The sequence below is a fragment of the Semicossyphus pulcher genome, unplaced genomic scaffold, assembly GCF_022749685.1.
Source record: "Semicossyphus pulcher isolate SPU_LCO1_2020_fin unplaced genomic scaffold, fSemPul1.0.p SCAF_22, whole genome shotgun sequence".
NCBI classification, from domain to species: domain Eukaryota; kingdom Metazoa; phylum Chordata; class Actinopteri; order Labriformes; family Labridae; genus Semicossyphus; species Semicossyphus pulcher.
The window spans coordinates 12,668,250-12,687,532 of NW_027211696.1; the positions used below are offsets into that span (position 1 = coordinate 12,668,250).

A 19,283-nucleotide genomic window follows, 5' to 3' on the forward strand; every position below is an offset into this window, starting at 1 on the left:
GTAAAAGAATTGTGACGATTTGTGACAATGATTCACACCTATTTCAGTGTTTGAGGAAAATATCTGTCGATTAATTGTCGTAATACTTCGGCAAAAACACGTTGAAATAATCTGCGTATTCCAAGACACAGTTTCACAGCAATCGAAAGTACATCTATGCGCTTAAAACAGCCTGCTAAGTGCTGTTGGTGTTTATTTTCTCTAAAAGCACCAGACCTTGCTCTTGTATTCTCCAGGGGTATTATGGGTTATTTGGAGCCGGGCCCGCATGAGAAATTGCCCGAGCGAGACAGCCTTTACTTGAAACTGAACACTGAGACCACAGAGGATGACACACTGATGGGGACAGATGTCTCCTCCGATGTCAATCGCAGATTAATGCAGTTTGGCTATAGATGTGGCAGAGGCTCGAGCACGCTCACATGTGTACGTGATAATGCCAACTGCGGGCATCAAATCCCCTCTTATAAGATGAGACAGGGACCGAGAGCTCATCTTAAAAGACTGCCAGCTGCGTCAGAGTTTTGGGTTGCGTTTTCCTCCCCACAGGCTGATGGACGTTTGGTTTTTGACATTACAAGTGTGGACAACTGAGGCTTTGCTGTCGTTCAGCATTGGCTCCAGCTCCAGCTGACGATTACATTTCCATCTCATGATCAAGGCTACCGTCTGTCTCTGGTTTTTGAGCCACTCGTGGGCAACATCTTAAAAGGTTACTCCCTCTATTTAGCATCGCACCTCCATAACATTATCGGGTTCCTGATGGACATTTAAAACAAACTGAAATCAATGCAGCAAAACAGGAGATACTCGCCTTCATTCAACACACTTTTCTTGTCACATACATTACCCACAATGCAATGGGGATTTAGGTGTGTTATGCTAGTAGCATGAAATGTAGTGAGAGATGAAAAGAGATCTGAAGACGTCCTTTCTCCACAATTCTGAGTTTCTATTCTGTAATTTCAAAACCTAACCCATGCAGACTCAAGTGACATCACCTGAGGCCATTTTTCTGACTTCTTGCAGCTTCCTCTGGAGCCACCAAATGATTCATACAACAAGTTTCACATGAGCAGCAGAGATGGTCAAGTTAAGTGATCTCCATCAGTGATTGCTTAAAGTGGTAATCTCAAAGTTTTGTTCTCGTTGGCGCCACCTATGGCGATACATGGTAATTGCGGGAGCACACTTCCCAGATATCCAGACAGTGTTGCAAGTGTGACGTCCACGGTTGGCTCCGGTTGTAACTCTTGATTTTCCTCGCTGACGGTCGCTTTCCTTTTTAGACTGTTTGCCTTCATCTGAGCGTCGAGTTTGTTACTTTTTCTTTGGATTTTCACTTATTTTTGAAGTTGTATCTGTAGTCATCGATCTTTTCTTTGTTTGTTCAGCCATAGTAGATTACAGTTCACTCGAAACACTTGCAGAGACCGGAAAAGCAGCCGCTTAGCTCCGCCTACCCTCTCTGGCAGACCAACCACTGCTGGTTGATGGAAAACAGGTCACTAACTGGGTCAATTTATGATTATATTTATAACAAAAATAAGAAAACTCACATATTGAACATCTACTAATGCCAAAAAGGAGAACTCATGTCATATGCCCATCTCTATTATGCAGTACAGGTGCTCTCTAAGATCCGTAAACAGGCTTTCGTGTGTAAAACCAACCCCCCTTACTTTCAAGAAGAGTTACTCAGTTTCTCAAATTGTCTGGATGAAAGAGCACGACAGTGAGTCCATCCCCTGTGGAATTCAGTGGAAACAGACATCAGGCTTCAGCCGTGAAGTGCAAAGCCAGCGTGTCAAAGCCACATCATGTTAACATCAAGTGGTCTGAAAAGCCGGCGAGCAGCTGCACGACCTCCACGGCACAGCTGACTATCGGTCATATGGACAAAATCATGTAAAAAAAAACCTGCAACAGATGATGCAGCAGTCAGCGTGCATTATCCAGCGTGAGCTCCCTGCATGACAGATGGGAGGAAAAGTTGAACTTCACAAAAGCCAGATCCGGGATTACCAGCCTGATCTGCTACGTTCACAACATTAATTCAGTTTTACATTTTAGGCCGAGTTATTACATAAAGCGCGTGATTATTTCTGATGTTTAAAGAGCTGGAAGCCGCAACAGAAAATCAATTAGGAGGAATTTAAATGGAGGTAATCCATCAATGACAACCCAAATGTCTAAATTGAGGAAAGGCGCTTGTGTGAAGGCAACACTACACACGGGATGTTAAATGGAAACCCTCCTATATAATTACTGGTTGTAGGGCCCCTGCTGAGCTAGCATGTCGACCTAAAGTGGCCACAGCAAAGGCAAATGAAGGGTCAGGTCCAGTAAAGGGTATATTTAGTCTGTCGATGGCAAGCTTTTTAAAAACAACACGCCCTTCCCCGAGTCACGTGGCTCGGCTGGATCTGCAAAACGTCCCCATAAACACACAGACCAGAGACGTACGCTAACTGGAGGAACAAGGAGTGCTGTGTGGTGTTCCCCGTCCTGCTACTAAATATGCCTCAGTAGTTTAACATGAAAACATAATCACCATGTGCTCTTTATTTTAATTAAAAGGAGAAAATAAGTGGAGGAGTTTTTACTATTGACATCTGCAAAGGCTAAAAAAACAATGCAGGAACTTCAGTTTAAAACAGTCTATAAAAGCAGCTACTTGTGCGCGCTTCGATGTCGTCATCCTGACAAGTGTACAGTTTTCAGACATTTCCTCAAGCTCATTTAGCTATTACTCCTGCACAAAAATAGTAGTTAGTAAGAGTTGTTTTAGTAGTTATACAAGTAAAAATATAACCGTGTCAAAGTAGCAAGCTTCCAACTGACCCTTCGCTAAGTCCCGCCCCCCTTGGTTACTGTTGCTACGCCTGTCAAGCATTCACAGCAGCATGTAAATATTATGCCGTGTTCAACCATAACAGTGAGAGATGTTCCAAGGGAAATAATAGCACATTTCTAGAAAATAGTCAGACAGAAAGGACGGCAACCTACAAAAAGGACTGCAACACGCATTCGAAAGCTTCATCCAGACTATAATCTGTCAGCGGAGTGTTGAGAATGAAGGACATAAAAATCGAGGCTCATCGGTCACAGTCCAAGCATCAGGCACCCCACGTCCTGACAGATCATTACATACAGGAACAACAATGTTCTTGCACAGCAGAGTAAGGGCCCGATCAGACAGGACGTGTTTTAGCAGCTGGGGGCGGCTTTTTTGTCATTGTTTTCAATGAGAGGCTTTTTGCGCGCTGCTTTTGCTTTGCAGAGCGCCTCGCTTTTTTCCGCTCTGTGCGCCTCGCGTTTTTGAGGAAACGCTCCGAGCGCCTCGAGTTGAAAGAACTTCTCAAAGCAGAAAAGCGCCCGACGTCATGGGCGTTTTTTCTCATTGTCCAATCGGATGAAAGGAGAGGCGAGCCTTCTGTCAGTTTACAATGTAACGGTTAGGTTAATGACAGCTAATGATTCGGTGGTTGCCTTAGCAACAGTAGGAAAAAAAGCCGCCCCCAGCTGCTAAAACGCGCTGATCGGGTGTTTACTTCCACAAAAAAGGCAGTGCGGTGCGCCTCGCCTTTTACAGCCTGCAAAGCGCGTCCTGTCTGATCGGGCCCTAAGTCAATATATTGTTTAATTTGAAGCTAATATTCAGTTATGACTCCCTTTAACTCTCATTATCTGACCTTTTAGCTCATTGCTAGCAAAACTAAACAATCCATGTTTTTCCATTTTGTTTAAAGCGCGTCAGGATATTGCTCGCATATCGTGGGCTTGATTCACACACTGGATCTGGATTAACTATTAATATTCAACCTTACTTTGCTAACATGCTAACCTAGCCAAGTTAGTTAGCGTCTTACCTTGGAGCAAACAAAGGAGATTGTGTTGATATTCGATGGATTAAGCTGCGAGTGCCGTCTTCCTAAATGTATAATCCATGTCCAACATCTCTCCTTTTGAGTTTTCTGGCTTCAGAAAAGCTAAAAATACGACACCCCCCTTTAAACTTGGAGGAAATCTGCTGTCGGACTTGCAGATTCCATATGCACACTGTTCAGGCCTCTGAAAGCTTGACAGGACTCCTGTGCCTAGTAACGGTTGCTAACTTAGGATTGGACATTGGCCGTTCAAGGGAGGGGCTTAGGGAAAGGTCAATTATTATGTTGTTTTTTAACTGAATCCATCTATAACTAAGTGTGAAGAAGGCAAGAGCAGCCTTCTTTACCCTGCTGTCGCCTAGCTTGTCTTTCCAGAAGAGTGCCAAGGATTTTCCCCCCTTTTGGATAAAAAAAAAAAGAAGATATTTCCAACAGGAAGACGGCACAATCTTCCAAAACTAAGCAGAGCTGCTGTCAGGACAGTTTACACAGCTCTAATACGCCATTAAAATCCCTTTATCACTTATCTATGAGTGAGTACTTTAAGACTAGGGGTCATATAAAAACCACCACTCACAGTTAAGTAATAAACCTTTCACTTGATGCAGTTTCCTCGAGGCTGCTGTGATGCCAGAGAGGCCTTGGGGCGTATAATGTGGGACTATTTTTGGAAGCTGCGAAAGCCCAGCCGAAGGTCTTGTGGTTCCCAGCTGAAGGCCTCGCGGTCACAAGTCGCTGAATGGTAGTCCTATTGGTGGGAGCCATTTAAAGCAGCAACAGAGCCAAGTGCAGGTGACTTCAGCTGCCAGAGTGGAATCATTTTTCTGATGTGGGTTTTGAATCGAGCAAAGGGGGATAGAAATATCGAAAGATGATTTGCGTGAGATGCACAGGAGGAAGAATACGATGGGATAAATAAATATAATATATAATAAAGACAGTTACTCTGCTTCCCACCAGTCAGGGCACATTTTAAGAGGCTGTAAACATCACCATAACCCCTGCTATATTTCCCCTCTGCCTTTAAGAAGGACTCCTTTCTCCCCTGCTTTTCTCTCAGCGCAGTCTTCAGCAGGCACCAATTTCATGGTGGTAATTTTGGCCCAGCAGAGACAAAAACCTCCTTTGGAGTGCTGTGTGAAAACTCGGCCCATCACCCACAGGCTGCCACAACACTAACAGTGTGTCCTCCTGAACTTGGCATACCAGGAGATAAAACAGTAATTTCACCGTTTCCTTCGCCGCACAGAGAGGGGTAAGCAGCACAAAGCCCCGTCTGAAGCTTTAAACAGCTATCACACGGACTCCTCGTGATGTTACGGACAGATTTAGGGCACACTTCCGTCCTCATGGTGACGAAAGTAATTCAAGGCATTTGAGAACATTTGAAGAAGTAGCCGACAAAGATAGATAGAAAGAGTCACATCAATAAAACTGATGGTGGCAGCATTTATAAAAAGTACTGGACTCTGGGAAACAGGTGTTGGCACCAAGTCGACCCTGTGCTAAGCCCCCTCTTCCTTAGTTACTGTTGCTTTACATGCCAAGCATTCTTGCACGTTACACATGCAGTTTACAATAACAGTGACAGATTAACACTCAAAATGTAATATGCATTTTTTTAAGAGTCCTAAATTTCAGACATAAACAAAAGCAGTCTACAGAAGGCAATTTTTATGCCTGAAATGATTATTAGTTAGCTATAGCGAGCTAGCAGCTAACAGCTGCTATTGTTTCTCTAGTCTTTAAATAGTGGCAGTTAGCTCCGGAGCAGAACATTTCTCTCTACCAACAGCCTTTTCTTGTGATGCAATGTATTACCCAACAAAATATTGCAGTAGGCGAAAGACATGCTGGCTGACATTTAAAGTAACGTTAGGTTAGCATTTTAGACAGTACGCCGGATAGCCAGCTAGCATGTTGTCAGTACAGATTAGGGATGGCCATTTCCAGTAATCTTAATATTCAAGTAATCTAAATGAACGAGTAATCGAGTACTCGCAAATTATAGCATATCTCCAGTCAGCATTTTCATTATGCTCATTTTCATTATGCTCTGGCATGTGCTAACAGGGCTAGCAATTGGTGTGATGCGAGACATGCCTGTTATCTGTCTCCTTGTGCTTTAAGCACATGTGGTTAAGCCTATAATATACGTACAAGTGTAACACCATATATCTTCAACAGCACGTTATTGTCGCCTTTTTTTAAAGTACTTCCAGACGTCACTTTTCCTGGTCACGGCTGACATGGTGCGTGTGAGTTAAATTACTTTAGCCAAAAACAACGCATGCGCAGATGCGCGAGTAGTGTAACATTACTAGTGCTAGTTAGTACTTGAGTACTCGCCCCCATCCCTAGAGATCAGATTTAGCTGTTCATTATGGACGCCCACATTAGTCGCATGTTTTACCTTTAAAAACACATGTTCTACATAAGCTGAAAAAATAACGTACAGATATTTGACTGGCAAAATGTGAGTCAACTCCAGGCATCTTGACTGAGGATTGAAACATTGAGTTTAAAGGGGCAGATCTAGCCAAAGTTGTAGGGAAAAATCAACACACATTCAATCCATGGCTTGTATTTCAGCTTGAGCCTTTCTGTTTTTTTAAAGGCCATAAAAAAGAATCTGACCTCCAAACTTTTGACCTTAGAGGCTGCATCATTTTGCTTCAGTTTTGTAGAACTTCTACGCCTTACAAGACCCTGTTGTGCCTTGTTACAGCTGCGAAGTGATAACTGAACAATCACTGTTTGAGGGAAAAAACAGAAACTTGCGGAGCAAAGCTGGATGTGCAAAAGGCAGCTGTAAGAAAGCATCTGCACATGGGGGCACCATTAACTTCATTGGATGTTAATAAGTGAACACAGACCATCAGGTTGTGTCCACATATAAAACAAGAGAATCACAAGCTAAAAGGAAAACCAAAGAAGAGAGCGAAATGATTGGGTAAAAATACAGTATCATTTAAAAGGCACCGAAGCCAAGCAGAATCAACAAAGCTGGATTGCCCAGGTGTGGTCATGCAGGGGGAATAAAAAACAGGAGCAAAGCCCCGAGGGGGTTACAGGGGGGATTGGAGAAGCATGCAGCATTCGTGTTGAAGCATGCGGGCCCGTCGAGCAGCTCAGTCTGCACAGCAAAAAAAAAAAAAAAAGGAGGGGAGTGGGAGTGAGAGGAGTAGAGTTTCTGACCTGTGGCTCCTTACAAGATGCGACGCTCTTCCTCCGGAGAGAATTATAAAATCCTCAAGCTAGGGAAGGGGGGAAGAAGACAGAAAGATCAGACAAGACAGTAATGAAGTGTGAGTGTGTGTGCCTGCAGGAGGGAGGAGGCAGTGTGTGCATGTGGAGTGTGGTTAGTTGTCTAGACCAGGGTTAGACAGATATGATGATGAATCAATGAAAACATGTTGCACAATAAACACATTTCCATTCATTATATTATCACCTTATGAAAACACAAACACACACATATACACACATAAGCATTCTTGTAAGGACAAAATGATTACATAGTGATTGAAGTATCCTCCGTCCACTAAGCCAGTGAGATCATGTGATATCTGTCGGGACGCCGTGCTAACTTTTTATAACCAAGGACACATGAATGGCGAGCGGCCAAATAATAAACATTATCCTGTGTGAAGAACATGAGGTCTGTGCCGCCGTATTCATTTCCTCCTCCACTTTGTGTCGACTACACAGAGCCGGCTGTTCGCCGTCAGAGATGCAGGAGCACAGATGTAAGGGCTGTGAGCAGCCACGTCTGTGGATCAACCAGATGTAAATACAGAGAAAGCAGTCTCCCTTCAACCCTCTTGAATTATGTCTGCTCAATGTGGGTTAATCCTCTAAGAGGTCAGCCACAGCCAATCCTTAAATCTGCACAACTTTGAGTCGAAGAACAGGTCGCACTGTTTGAATGATGATCAGTTTTGACAGCAGAGGAATGCAGCGGTTTTGATTGTTTGTTCTCTTACACATGCGACGTGTCTTATTTCCATTGCAGGTGGGGTCAAACCCAAAGTCTTGTGGACCATTCGTCTTTTAAACAACCTGGAAACATCTGAGGAATCTTTGGTATTTCTCTTAGGTCTGCATTCAACGATACATTTCATAATGATACATCGAAACATGATTTTCTTGATAAGATATTATATATATTATAAGAGGCAAGAAGAGGAAAATATGTTTAGCTAATATGATTTCAACGGTTATGTGTCCCATTTAGTCCCATTTAGACCAATACGCTGTCTGGCATTTGACTCCAAACTACAAATGTCAAAGGTCTAATCTCGAAGATTTCAGTTTCATTCTCTTTGGCGCCTCTAATGGCGATAAACGGTAATTGCGGGAGCACACTTCCCAATTTAACCAGACGTCCTTTTTCTTTGGATTTTCACTTATTTTTGAAGTTGTATCTGTAGTCATCCATCTTTTCTTTGTTTGTTCAGCCATAGTAGATTACTGTTTACTCGTAATGCTTTCAGAGACCGGAAAAGCAGCCGCTTAGCTCCGCCTACCCTCTCTGGCAGACCAACCACTGCTGGCTGATGGAAAACGTGTCACTTTTTTCTGCGAATGTCACCACAGACACCCAGTCTGTGCAATGCAAAGGCTTTCATCAGTGGGCCATAGGCTCAATCACCATTATGTTACCTCATTCAGCGATAGTGACTTAACAGACATTTATTTACATGAAAATCTTTATTACTTTAAGCTCAGTGTGTCGCTAGAGGAAAAGTCAGGGATCACCAAAATCATCAGGGTTAATTTCCTAGTGGCCACTAATGTCTGTGCCAAAAGTTGTGCCAATTGATGTTGTACATGTTGAAATATTTCACCAAATAAGTACGAACTATAATCTATTCATAAAGCTGGATGAACTGTCAGAGGATAACCAAACATAACCCCGGCTTACAGCCAAACAGCGCCGTCATAAGAGCCATAAAAGGAGCATGGCTACAGCATCCCAAGTTATTATCTATTAAGAGTTTAACACTAAAAAAGCTGATCTCTCACTGGGACTGTTTCAGGGTAGTTTGCTTAGATTTGATTGGACGATCATTAGAGTTCGATTGAAGCATTGCTAAAAGGAGAACAGGAGGAACAAAAACAACCAAAACTGTTCAGGCAGAAAATCTCGTTTCACTTAGCACCAAATCCCTCACAAAACGAAGCTGATTTAAAAAACTGGGTTAAACTTTTGTGCTGCGTCAGCACTCGGCTTGTGCATCGCTAATGAATCAATGCAACAACAAAAGACTTTCTGGAATAATCTGCATCAGCTGCAACCGAACAGTCAGCTGGAAAAACTTCTCTAGCTTTCTTTTCAGTTCATGGAAACGAGTCTCGGTTAAGTCCAACGGGAGGGAAAAGCCGAAATCTTCTTATTTCCATCGTGACAGATGGTTGGGCCTCCATTCACAACACTTTCCAGTCTGTTCCCTTAGACTGCTTCTCTTTACAACAAGGCTGAATACATTCTCCCTGCACAAGTACACAAGCTTTATTCCCACATTCCTGTACAATCCAGCTCTGTTTGAGTGGAAAACACAGGCTTACATATTTACTCTGCCTTGACTAACGCTCAGTTTCAGACTTATTGTCGATTTATACCGGTACTCCAGCAGAAAATTACTATAAAATATTCAATTTATGTCCAACCAAACAATGATAAGCTAAAAAAAGTCAATACAAATCCCAATATTCAGGACTACATGTTGCTGGGAAAATAAACTGTCCCAGCACAAGCAGACAAATCTTCCAGACATCCGTATTGAGGTCACCCAAACCAACCCAAATATGCAGATTCATTAGCATTTGCTTTGGTGGGGTAAGCTACTGTAATGCAGACCCCCTGCTCTCCTGTATAAAAGAATAATCAGATTATGTTAAGCAGAGATGATACTAGACTACAAACATGGACAGTTCACTTACAACAGATCGTATTAAGAGTAAAAAAAGCTTTCAATGTGCACGAACAGAAACTGTATGTTCTGTCTTTTCTCTGGTTTCACTTTCATTAAACTGTGGCCACAGTGTCCTGTCTAAATAGAGGCATCTCTGTCATCAAGTACATATTACAGCTGACCATAAATTATAGCACATTACTTCAGGTTACGGATGCACGATATTTTGCGGATATTTTCCAACCCTTTTTGCCAATTTCGATACCGATATATTAGGCACATGTTTTTTCCACCTAACTGCAGAGGACATCAAGTCTCCCCTGTAGTGGAATTGATATCATGCCTACTATTATTGTAGTGTCCAAAAACTTGCACCCTTCTTCATGCTGATAGCTCACGTTTCTGAGCGCACCTGAATGCAGCATCCCCCCAAAACAAGGCAGTGCGGGAGACATGCCCGGACTTGTTTACTGCACCTACTACGGAGTCATCAGCGATCACAGTCGGACTCTTTTTATCGTGTGTGCGTCCATAAATATGTAAGTTAGTTTTGCACTGATGTTTATGTTACACTCTGCTAATGTTGGCTTTTGCCGCGAGTGTATTTTCGGTGTGTTTGACGTTGTTTAGTCCGGTTAAATGAGAGAATGTGAGTTAACTGTTAGCTAGTTAAGAGTTGTTTAACTTCTATTCATTGGCTTGAGTTTCTGGGACTTTTAGTCTTTATTTGTATATTGTTGATAACTTGGTGCAGCCAGCGTGCGCACTCGCGCCAAGTTAATGTCGGAGCATTACGTCACGCTTTTTTTGGAAAATCATCGAGAATTTAAGCAGAATTAAAGCGCTGTTTCATGGGCGGAAATCTGCCAATGCCGATATATTATTTTCAAGCCTTTATCTGCAGACACTGATAACGTGCCGATAATATCGTGCATCCCTACTTAAGATCCGTTTCAGGATTTCTATTTCATTCCACAGTAGACGGTTATTCATGTAGATCAAGGTCGAAAGCCATGCTTGATAGATGCAATATGCAGCCACTCTGTTGTTTTTCCATCGTCCTCCAGACTCTCTCATTCTCCTGTCTCGTCTTCGCTCTGAGACACCCTGAGACAAAAATCATGCATGCAAGCAAGCACAAATACACGACGCAACGAGTCCTGCCTCCTGCCCTCCTCTGACAGCATCAATGGACCTCTGGGAGAAGATGACAGTCACATAAGATTGATGAGCCAGAGGCCAAAGGGTGCATCCCCCTCGACATCCTTAGGAAGCACTTTGACTCGGCTTCCCTCGGCTCCCACAAAACCCAGTGACAGCTGATACAGACTTTTTACTATGCACCCACGAATCCCAGTGACACCAGTGACACCGCGCCTTCACATGTCTCAATTCAGGATTTTCCTGAGTGGGTGTCAAGCCCAGCCGTGCCCCATAACTACGCCCTTGGTGACACCGTGGTCTGGAGAGGGCACGGAGAGGAAGTGGAGATGTCACGGGTCTGAGGTTTTTTTAATTGATGAGTGGACTTGAATGAGACCAGGCAAAGCCGGCCTTTAGAGGACTCTTCAAGCCAGAACAAATTTATTAATAGGCCCTACTTCAGAAACTCAGCCTATGGTAAACATACTGACAGGATCAGCTATTGAGCTGACTCTACTGTGACACCTGATTTTCCCCTCAGTCTGATAAAAACGTCCAAAACAGCTGCATCTCTCATACCAGCACGCCATGTGTTATATCACTGGTGAGTTTATTTCAGGTATTTTGATCCAATTCAGGAAGCTTTCAGATGAATTGCAAACCAAATCTATAAGTAGTAGTATCTGTATTTTCCTGTGTGTTACTGTGAACAGAAAAGGGCACAATAAAAGTTTAAACTAACAACAAACCACCTGGACTATCAGCAATTCTATCGTCTGTATTAAGGTCTTTTCAGAAGCGGGGGAGAGATTGACACGCCTCAGCGAGAGGCGAGCGGGCAGGTAGGGAGGCGCGGTTGTGCTCGTATCACGCACATGTCCACCCACTGCCAGAGTTGAAAGCGACGCACAGTAGTAACCACAAAAATCACAATGGATTTGAGCCTGATCCTTGCGGAGATATATAACCACTTTGTAAACAGTTACCGGGACATAAACAGGAAGGCCTTTGCATGGCAGAGCATGACTGCATGCATCAGGTAATGTAACATTTTAACTTAAGTCAGGCTATAGTTACATTAGTTGCTAACTGTTTAGTTAGTTCTAATTTAGCTAGTCATTATAGCCTGTAGAGAAAATACATTTATACCGGCAGGAATACAGAAGCTGTTTCCATGGTTACCATGCGTAGAGCGGCAGGCGTTTACTGCGGGTACGCAGGCCGAGTGTCGCCCCCCGTCTGAAAAGCTTTTTTGGAAGTTTAGTTTTGTCTTATATTAAGGCAAAGTCTTACTTAGGCCACACTCTGTAAGACAAGGTAAACTGGACTGAAGTCGGTATCATACCTGTGCATGTAAGCTAAGCCGAGGCTACACCTAGCTTGCGCAAAAGGCTGTAGCAGCTAGCAAACAAGCTAGCATAAAGCGCAGGGTCCTCAGTTCCAGTGCGTTGCTACAAAGTTGATCAATCATAGTTGTATATAGCGTCACCGCAGTGTGTAGTCACATTTCTTGGAGGTCCACAGCAAAGGCTACACGGGAGATTAAAGACACATAAACCAAGCTTAAGGGTCTACACTTATGGCAGTGGCATGCTTTGAGTTGCTGCTCTCAACGCTAAAATACCGATGTTTACCTAAGTTTAGCTTGTTAGCATGCTAATATTGGAGGCATTAGATCATAAATCAAATTACTTCGACCTGACAGTGGTGATTGTGGAAATGTAAAGGGATCACCAAAGTCAGTGGGCTTTATCCTCTTGGGACAGTGTCTGTACCACATATCAAGACTTACTGAATCTACCACTATACCATCAGATCAGCAGATTGTTCTGTTTAACATGAAGTCCTAACACAGGGGTGGGCAACCCTGCTCCTGGAGGGCTTCCTTCCTGCATGTTTTAGGTTTCTCCGTACTCTGACACACCTGATTTGAATGATCCGCTTGTTATCAACCAACTGAAGCGTCTCAGGGGATTGATAACAAGCGAAACATTTGAATCAGGTGTGTTAGAGTGCTGAGAAACCTAAAACATGCAGGAAGGCAGCCCTCCAGGAGCAGGGTTGGCCACCCCTGTCCTAACAAATCCATCTATTCAGTCTAAATGCCATTTCTCTCAACTTCTAATGCTTGTTGCAGCTTTGTGTAAGCGACAGTTTCAAAGCCTTTAACCAGCCTCTGACAGTGGTTCTAAGCTCTTCCTCCCCTGAGACTGACATGAACACCGACACACGAGGGACCTTAACTGATGCTAACACACAAAGCAAACACATACACAGAGGACTGGGAAAAGGCCTCTCATCTCTATGACAGTGTGGTCATTCCAGTAAAAGCCCACACCATACACACACACACACACACACACACACACACACACTCATCTGTGCAGCCACCCTTACTGTCCATCTATAAACATCCAAAGTCTCTGACAGGACTGTCAGCGTGCACCACCACAGGTGGGGGAGGGAAGGAAAATGAGAGGGGACAGAGGAAGAGAAAGAAAACAGGGTTTTGCTATGAGAGAAGATATTCGAGCGTGCAAATTCATACAGTGGTTCAACAGAGAGAGGAGAGAGAGGACAAAGAGAAGAGCGAGGAGGAACGAGTGGGAGGAGGATTCTCCTTATGGAAAACAAGAAGGGAACGGTTGCATAAAGAATCATGGACGTATGGTTTTAGGATTTATGGAAGAATAGTTTCCATCTTCATTTTATTTACTTTTCCTTAAAGAGCAGACACACAGTTAGAGTTTGACCCCTTTAAGGCTAATTAAGACATTTCTTTTAGTTGTTGGGTGCCATATTTTCATACGATTGCATTCTCTCTGTGCATTTCACGCGTTGTATGTCTGCCCTACTTTTCTACATGATGCAATACAGTGAGCCCTTGTGTTAAGAATTAAAAAAATGCAGATCTGGGTTCAATTCCTGCTCGTTAAAATCCTGTATGGAGGTTGCATGTACATTTACATACACACACGCGCCAAGCAGCGTTCAAAAGGATTACGCAGGCTTGAGTTTCAACAGAAGGAATCCCCAACTACAAGCGCTACAGAGCAAATCTGGCTTAAGAAACTTTCCTCATCGCAGAGCATCCCGGTACAAAGGCAGAGAGGATGCAAGGACGGGATGGATCAGCTCCTGAATCAATACAAACACGTCTATGAAAATCACTGATACAGAGCTATTTTACCAAACAAGTGGTACGATTGTGCACCCATCGGTCACATGCACTAAGCTGGAAAATGTCAGAAAAATGTGAATGAAATCAAAGTGTTTCTTGTTTTTCTGCAGGCTAGTATGTATCTGGGAATAGCGCAGGAATGTCCGCTGATATCCCGCTATGTGTAAATGTTTGCTCATGACTGAGCTAGAGAAAGTAAGGGGGCGCGTTTGTGAGTGTGTGTGTGTGTGTGCACTAGAGAGAAAATAAGTGGCTGTCTTCTTCTGCCTTTGTATGAATCTTAAGTAGTCCCATGTAGAGGGAGGCTTTGTTCGCCGTCACCATCGGGGGGCACGTCCTCCAACTTTTCCCCTCACTTCCCTTTTGGCGTAACATTTATCATTCTTCCCCGGCGAACAATCATCCTACAACACGGACTAGCATCAGACGCATAATAAGCTACCACCCTCCCCCCCTCCTTTATTTCGCCCCTCTCTCTGGTTGCCGGGATACCTTTCATCCAATGGGGACAGCTTGTCAACAACATCATCACTTACTTAGAAACTTTCTCTTCAGCTCACTTTGATTCGTTCCAGTCGAGCCTTATTAAAAAAATACTGCTGCATCTCGTTCTCAAATTAAAAGTCTCCGAGACCATATTTTTCTTGTTTTCCTTTTATGCTGCATCCAAAACACTTAAAAAAAACTTCAAGTCTGGCGCTGCAGAAATTGCAATGCATCCTTAAGGGAACGGCTGAAGTGGTACAACCTTCTAATTTGCAAGAGAAATTCCCCTCCGGACAAATATAGCATTATCCCGCTCTGCTTACCGACTACATGCATGATATTTTGTGCTGACATTAAAGTATGCTAATGTTAGCTAGAAGAGCTACCCTGAGGCCTGATTCATAGAAAGACTGACTGACTCATCAGACCTCCCCCCCTTCTGTCTCTCTCTCTTGCTCTCAGCTGGGTGGACAGGTGCATTAGCAATAAGTGGAGAGATGCTGGGAGGTTGATTAAGTGCACACACACACTGAATCACATCCACCTCATTTCCTCAGCTAACACTACCTTTGAAACTTTACTGTGAACCTTTAGCACAAGCACGCATGGTCACAGTGATTCAGTTTTCTGAAAACAGCTGTTTCTTCTGTTTTATTACGTTGAACTTCTTATATTTGCAACTCAAGCCCATAATATATGGCGCAGGATAAAGGACAAAAATTAAGACTATTGAGAGGACAAAGGAGGCTATATCCTTGCCGAAGCCAGCAACCGATCTGGCCAATGATAAGCCAGCGCTGGTAACTGAGAGGCTGGTGGTGGTAAATAAGAAGCCGCCTATTTATTCGACCAGAGCGGCAAGTCATGCATCTAACATAGCAACCCATTGGATCGGATACTGGCTAGGCTGGTCATTAGCTTCCGAGGCTGGCGACTAGCACGCCAAAGTTAGCAACCCATCGGATCGGCTAATGGCTAGGCTGGTCATTAGCTTCCGAGGCTAATGACTAGCACGCCAAAAGGTAGCAACCCATTGGATCGGCTACTGGCTAGGTTGGTCATTAGCTTCCAAGGCTAACGACTAGCACGCCAAAGGTAGCAACCCATTGGATCGGCTACTGGCTAGGTTGGTCATTAGCTTCCGAGGCTAGTGACTAGCACAGGAAAGCTAGCAACCCATTGCATCGGCTACTGGCTAGGCTGGTCATTAGCTTCCGAGGCTAACGACCAGCACGGCAAAGCTAGCAACCCATTGGATCGGCTACTGGCTAGGCTGGTCATTAGCTTCCGAGGCTGGCGACTAGCATGCCAAAGCCAGCTAGCTAGCTACATTCACTATGTTCTTTGTTGTATTTTATTGGCGGATTGGAGCCAAATGCAGCATGTTACCGCCACCAACTGTCGACACGTTGGATTTATCTAGATTCTTAAAATTAGTCTATTTGTTGTTACCAACAAAGAAAGTATTTCTCTTTCCTTTGCTGACAATTTACGTACGGTATTGCTGCTTAAAATGTGCATGAGCGTAAAAAATATCTATCCATCTAACTTGCTAGCTTCGGCGTGCTAGTCGCTAGCCTCTGAAGCTAATGACCAGCCTAGCCAGTAGCCGGTCCAATGGGTAGCCATGTTAGACGCATCACTTGCCGCCCTGGTCCAATGAACAGGCGGCTTCTTATTTACCAAAGCCGGCCCCTCAGTTACCAGCACTGGCTTATCATAGGCCTGGCTTTGACTGTTTTTACACCTATCCCTTTCAGCTGGCCTGCACCACTTATTCCGCTTATTATGAACGCTAACGATAGATTATTTTGCTTACTGCACCCAAATTCTCCGTCCTCTGTAGATAAAAACATAAAAAAGGAAACACTGGGCGGAGAGACAAAGGCAAAGTTAACAAAAGAGACAAAAAAAAAGAGAAATGAAAAGGGGGAAGGGAAAAGATGAAGACGGACCTACAATAAAGAAAAAAGGAGAGACTACAGAGAAGCAGCGAAGGAAAAGGTGGCTCTGCAAAAGGCTGAAAACCCTTTAAATGACTGTGTTTTGTCAGGGAAATAAAGAGCAGCTAGCAGCAGCAACATACCAGCACAGTGAACGAGAATGCAAATCAGCCCTGATGCAAATCTCATACGTCTTCAGGGGGCAAAACAGACTGTCTTTATACCAACCCCCCCTCAACACAACACACTTCTCTCTGTGCAATCAGAATCCCCCCACAACTCTCCTCCAACCCTGCACAGAAACACAAACATTTCCAGGAGACAATCTGGTTCAGAGCGAGAGGAGAGTAATAACATCATCTTAGTTCACACTAAACAAAAGGCTCAGAGTACAGTGGGCTCTCTACGCAAACACACACAGACGCACTGCTGAGAAAAGATAAACCACTTACTTGTCTGTCATGGCGTCGGCGAGTGAATACTGATTCATTAAAACTGCTTTTCACTTTTCTTCACACGGTTGGAAACGGTTGAGGGAAAGGCCCGGGGAAAAAGTCACAATGCCAGTCTGCAAGAGACGGAAAGATGAAGATTAGTTGGAGTGAATCACTGATCAACACCAAGAGAAGGAAGACAAGATGATGACACCTCATGGAAAACTACTTTAACTTGATAGTTACATAATTTAACGCTGCAACAAACAACTTTATTCTTTATCAATTCATTGTTTTGTTTGTAAAACCTTAGGAAAAAAAATGGGGAAAAGGCCTCTCATAGCCCAAGGTGACGTATTTAACTGGCCTTTTTTATTCAATGAACAGTCTATAGCCACTTTCCCACTGGCCAAAAAACCCACTGACAACCAGCTTTTTTGCTTAGTGGGAAAGGCTACAATCGGCATTCAGACCCATGTCAAATGACTCTGCAGTAGACCCGGGTAATTATTGCCTCAGCTCCAATCGGCATTGATGGGAACACAAAACCCGTGTCAACACACTAATCTCCGCCCACTTTCCGGCGCAATGCTATGCTCCGTTGGTAACTTCCGCGACTCCTCGTCATCTCAGCTACGAATTCTGCCCGTCTCCGTCCGAGCAGCGCTCGAACATCGTTCCAAATTTGACAGCGCCAAGTTTGATAAACAGACTGAATGAGTAATAGATACAATAAAGACCTAACCACCGTAACATCTTCAATGTTTACTAACTTCCCAGGTCTGGGAAATCTGCATCAACGCGATAATTTCAGTGGAAAATGGATATTAGTGACACGTTTTCCATCGGCTAGCAGTGGTTGGTCTGCCAGAGAGGGTAGGCGGAGCGAAGCAGCTGTTTTCCCGGTCTCTGCAAGTGTTGCGAGTAAACAGTAATCTACTATGGCTGAACAAACAAAGAAAAGATCGATGAAAAGGAAAGCGACCGTCAGCCAGGAAAATCAAGAGTTACAACCGGAGCCAACCGTGGACGTCACACATGCAACACTGTCTGGATATCTGGGAGGTGTGCTCCCGCAATTACCGTTTATCGCCATAGGTGCCGCCAAGGAGAACAAAACTGAGCTCTTTAAGATTATCACTTTAACTTGATAACTTCATAATTTAAAGCTGCAACAAACAACTATTTTATGTATCAAAAAGTATATAACTGGCTTGGTGTAACGGTCTATAACCAAAATAGTTTTTAATTCATTCAGTGACTTTAAAAATGTTAAAGATAAAACATACATTTCTCGCATCCAAATGGCAGAGACCGGGGGAAAAGAAATAAATAAATGTATCTTTGTGTACGGTTACAAACACTCAAAACAAATAGATATAAACCCGTCTGATATGTATTGATATTTTGAGTGCAATAAAATAGGCCCCATTTTATGTAACAGTGTTGATTTGGTCCCAATTTTAAGTCCCATTATAATTACTAGCACATTCTTTTGTTTTAAATGTATGTAGGTCAAGCCACCAGATGATTCGCTGCACTCTGATGAGAAACAAAAGATGCGAGCTAATCACTCCTATTGTGACAGCGACTGCAAACCCGCGAGGACCCCCTAAAAAAAAAATAAAAAAAATCCAGCGACCGGGCCCTCGTCCAGACTGGGACTGCAGCGAACTTTGCAGCCATGCTTCACTTGCTCACAATTAGCCGAGCAAGGGCCAGGTCTCCTTCAACTTTCTAGGGGGGGGATACTGTTACCATAGTTACCAAGGCAGCCAAGCAGCCGGCCAGCATAAATAGAAGTGCACCAAGAAATCCTGTGGGTAGCGAGCAGACAGTGTGAATCCAAAGCGCAGATTAAGAACGCATTGTTTGTGATGAAGGAGCAGTGATGACAGTTCTGGATCAGTGCTGCTGCTAATCACGCAGAATAGAGGACGAAGTTAACAAAGAAATCGATGAACACGCCTGTAAAAATGATGCGTGTTTGGATGCACAGAAATCAGCAGATGTTCCCAGCCAGAGATTTTTACTATTTTAACGAGGAGATGAGACATCCTGCGTCCTGCTGGGTGAAGAGCAATCTCCAAAACCCTTCAGATTATCGGCCTTTAAACGATTACGATAGCGGCACATTATCCATAGACTCGTAGATTATCTTCCTGATGTGTTGGCAACACACAGATTGTGACTTTCCAGAGTGGGATTTAGGCCCCATAAGAAGATAAAGGTTAGACAGCATTTCACGCTCAGTCAAGTATACATAATGGACCTGAAGCTCTTAAAAT

General features: G+C 43.6%; 1 protein-coding gene across 4 annotated transcripts in view; it reads right to left on the bottom strand.

Moving 5' to 3' along the window:
• sema4d (sema domain, immunoglobulin domain (Ig), transmembrane domain (TM) and short cytoplasmic domain, (semaphorin) 4D) overlaps nt 1-19,283 on the bottom strand; it is a 58,312-nt gene that overhangs the window by 27,901 nt on the left and 11,128 nt on the right. For all 4 annotated transcript variants that reach the window (XM_069673116.1, XM_069673115.1, XM_069673111.1 and 1 more), the window contains exons 2-3: nt 17,014-17,129; nt 7,089-7,147 (exon numbers count right to left, since the gene is read on the bottom strand). The gene's annotated coding sequence lies outside the window, so the exon portion shown is untranslated. The remainder of the gene's footprint in view (nt 1-7,088; nt 7,148-17,013; nt 17,130-19,283) is intronic.